This window comes from Ipomoea nil, unplaced genomic scaffold (genome assembly GCF_001879475.1).
Source record: "Ipomoea nil cultivar Tokyo-kokei standard unplaced genomic scaffold, Asagao_1.1 scaffold1179, whole genome shotgun sequence".
Taxonomy (NCBI): Eukaryota; Viridiplantae; Streptophyta; class Magnoliopsida; order Solanales; family Convolvulaceae; genus Ipomoea; species Ipomoea nil.
In genome coordinates this window covers 1,013,805-1,018,308 of record NW_017617607.1, presented here as the reverse complement: position 1 = coordinate 1,018,308, position 4,504 = coordinate 1,013,805, and positions in this window count along the sequence as shown.

The window sequence follows — 4,504 nt, the reverse complement described above, 5'->3', positions numbered from 1 at the left end:
AATTGATGGACAATTTCAATAAATAAACTAACAAAATAATAATTAACTCAATTAATTTAAAGTATCTAGAATCAAATATCAAGCAAAGTAAATTAAACTTACATGGATATAGAGAAGTTAGTAAAGAAAAATAATTGAATAACCACGAACAAGATATCTGATGGATGGCCAACATAACCGTTAAAACCGGTAAGTACGCAGGAGGGAGGTCGACTGAGGGTTTCCTGTAGATCCCAGATTGACCGATCAGTTTGGGTGTGTCGTCGAGTAGTTACTATGATTTAGGGTTTTGGGACTAGTAGTAGCAGCAGCAGCATACCCTTAGGTCATTTTACATGTTACTGTAAACAGCTAATTTTTTCAAATATCTTTTACCAATCTTTGATATAATTCGCGGGTAAAATCCGCTAATATAATCCGCTAACTGTGGATTGTCAAACAAGGATATTGCGAGGTAGTTCTCACTTCAATTTGTTGTGTGATTTAATTTGAATACTTTCTTTGTCAACAAATCTCGTAGTTAATATGATTGGCTTTATTAATTATATTTTTTTTAATTTTTTCATGGTATTAATAAAATACTTGGTAAATAAATATATAGCATTATTTTGTATTATAACTTTGATATTTAATTAAAAGAGTTAATACCCAAAATGACCCTCCGACTATTAGTTAATACTCGATTTTATCCCGAAGAATTAAACATATTCAATTTAGTCCTCTTAGTTTTCAAATGGTACCCAATGTGGTCCTCCGTTAGAATTTCCATCTATTCACTGTTATTTTGAAGGGCATAAACGTCATTTTATTAGATTAAGAAAACGTTGGATAAATTGACTTCTTCGCCGTTGTCCAAAATTCTCTTCCCGGCGGAAAGGGAGCTCGGCGAGGCAGTCTTCTCCGGTCATCCCATGATTTCTCGGAGCCTCTTCAGCAACCTAGGACGCATCGTCGTCATTCAGCTTCTCGACTTCGCCGACGCCGTCGTCAAGACCAAACGCGCCACCGAGAAGCTCTTCAAATTCCTCCACATGTACAAAACAATCCGGGACCTAATCCCGGCAATCAGCGACGGCGGTTGTTCCGACGACTCCGAGCACGAGATCAAGTTCGAGATTCTCGCAGTCGGAGACCGAATCGGGGAATCCTCTTTGAACATTTTCTGCGACCTCGAAAACTCAATCAAAAACGACATCGCCGCGAGAAATTTGGTCCTCGGCGGCGCAGTTCACCAGCTCACGCGTTACGTCATCAACTTCCTAAAATACGCCTGCGACTTCAAAACCACCCTCAAGCAGATATTCCACAAACACGCAAATCCCGAAAGTTCAAACACCGCTGCCAATCCAACATCGTTGTTTTCGACGCAGGTACAAAACATCATGGACCTCCTCGACGAAAACCTCGAAGTACAAACCCCACCATTTTCCGGTGGCACTCCTCACACCGACGACTGCTTTCTTTGTTGAGGTTGAGGGTTGCTGGTTTTGTCTTCACTGTTTTGCTGAAGATGATGAAGAAATTCCACTGAAATGACACTTATGCCCTTAAACTAACGGTAGATAGATGGAAATTCTAACGGAGGACCACATTGGGTACCATTTGAAAACTAAGAGGACTAAATTGAGTATGTTTAATTCTTCGGGACAAAATCAAGTATTAGCTAATAGTCAGAGGACCATTTTGGGTATTAACTCTTAATTAAAAAATAGTGCACAAAAAAAATAATAGACAATGTAGTAAATATAATCCATTAATGAATTTGAATGTAAAGTATTTTTACATTGGAGAAATATAAAGACAATATAACTAATAAAATTATTTCTCTTAATTAATTTATTGATAATGAATAATTTTATTTTTTTTAATAAAGACATTGTTGGAACAATGTAGGGAATATATAATCAATTGATGAATTTGAATGTAAAGAATTTTTATATTGGAGAAAAATAAAGACAATATAACTAATGAAATTATTTCTCTTATGTTATAAATATAATTAAGTGTGGACATTATGAGTTGATTATGTAACTGATGTAACGGTTACATTTATGTCTACCATTATTACCTTCCGTTACAAATGTATATTACATATATGTATGGTTGTAATATGAAAAGATGAGAGGATGAATACACAGATGAATGAATAGAAATGATCCTCCTTTCTCCCTTGTCTATTCTGTATATTCTTTTAACACGTTATCGGCACTTTGCTCTAGATCCTCGGTGAACCAAAAGTTCTTCGGACGTGAATTCGAAAATAGTGGTTCTTTGCTTTGTCTTGGACCTTCGATGCCATCGTTGCAGATAGCGATCCACGCAATATCTTCATCAGCTAATAATGGTAATCCATCGATATTGAAACCACTGCTTGATCGGATCAGACTGTGCTAGGCATTCAAAAATTGGATTATATGCGCCGATGATTTCCGAGAGGCAATCTACGTGATTTCCACCATGCGGTTAGCATTCTGCCTACTGATGCCTTTACTCCAGAATTGAACAATTCCCGGCGGACAGACCTGATGCAGTGGAGACTTTTCGCAAATCATCGCGATCTTCGTCGACAGCGCAGTCCCCGGCGATCCAGCATCTGCCATCATAGTGAACGGAGCCGAATGATCCGTAAGAGTCTCTGTTTTCACCGGAAAGGATCGAATCGGAGTCCCAGGGCCTGTAGTTTTCTCGCAAGCGTCCAGAAAACGTAGGGCATGTCGTGGTTTTTCGAGATCGCCAATGGAATTGTTCGAGAGGGTCTTGTAGAGATTCCATATGTTTGCTTGATCTGTTGCGCTGTGCGGAAAAAAAAAACTTGAAAGAGGCATCTCGCTCACCTTCCTGGACGCCGAAAGTATCCATAGCTTCCGGCGAAGAGTAGTGGCGAGAGAGATAAAGGATGGAGCCCTACTTGCTTCTATTTCGTCCCCAATCAATCATCACTACAATAGCTGTAGAAGATTTTTAATGAGACACGGGAAGCCAAACGAGCCAGTTCAACCCTCTATAGGAGTTGCCGTCGGTTGTTTTCTTTGCGTTAATGGATGGCGTGTTCGATGCCGACTTGTCTCTAGGACCAAAGCTATATCACATGGAGATTGCTCTAGGTCGAACTGGCCTGGAAAGATCTGCAATTTCTGGATGGATCGAACCGCATCAAGATCCATTGCTATGTCAAGTTTTCTTCTGTCGAGGAAGCCATAGAGACTCGATATGCTGTGTACAATCTTCAATTCAGTGGCCTGTAAATGGAGGTCGCCTCTTGCTTGCAGATCTTAATTTGTTGCTCCACAGGAAGTAATCTCACGTTTAGAGGGCTCTTCCAAGCCAACCACTCCTTTAGCGAGTGCCAGCCTAGCGAAAAAGGTTGGAAATTCATGCTAGAGTTCCCGACCATACTCTAGCGAGGTTTGTCTTTGATCCTACTTGATTAAAACTGCTACATCATCTATGCCTACTTGCTTGATTATGCACTTCATGTTATTGTCTAGAATTATGTCAATAAACTATTATTATTAATAGGCAATACAATCATATTGCATAATGTTGTTATACCATGTCAAATTATAAATTGGAATATGGTAAATGGCATAGATTACTTGAATTTAGGTGACTGATTATCTTTTTAGATAATTTTGATTATGCTTACTTTTTAAGATAATGTCATATGCATATCCATCCAGTTGATGCCTAGTTTTTTTTTTTTTTTTTTTGAGAGCTTAATTGAAATATATAATGTTGTGACACATTTTTTTTTTGATGATGTGATCACCGCATACATTGTGCAGTGAATGCACTGATTATTATATGAAAATTATTTTTTTGCCACAATTTGCTCTCTTATGCAATATGGCTATGTGTATATCAGAAAAGAAAATGTGGCATAATAATTATTTGTTATAGGCCATATATATATTAAGATTTATAAATCTTAATGGGAGCTTTGCTGAGATGGAAAATTAAAGCCATTGATTTATATACTTATTATACGATAGTCCTTGTAGGATTGTCATGATCAACAAGTGGTTACAACATGAATTTTAAACATAGCATTGCCCAGAAGGCGAATTCATAGCGCTAGTTATATGATAATAGCACTATGACAAGTTATATGACTAATGTCAAATTGATTTAATTCTGATTTGGAAGTCGATGATTATTTTTCCAAATTCATGCATATTGATGGTACTAGTTTTTATCATAAAATTATATGGCATGAGTCTTGAATCTTGAATATCTCAAATTTGAGTATCTGAACAAAATAATAGTGCATTTTTTTAATATAGTTTTACCCAGAAGGTAAATCAAGAGCACTAATTTTATCTGTCACCCGCTACCTTGCCCCAAGCCCTTGATTATAGAGATTTGATCTAAAAAGGATTTATAGACCCTAAGTCAATCCCGAAAGGATATTTGGTGTACGCGGGTCTCATTGTCATCTATGATGGTCGTATTGTACTCCAGTAGTAGTACATGACAAAATTATGCTAAGTGTTCGGTCATTGGG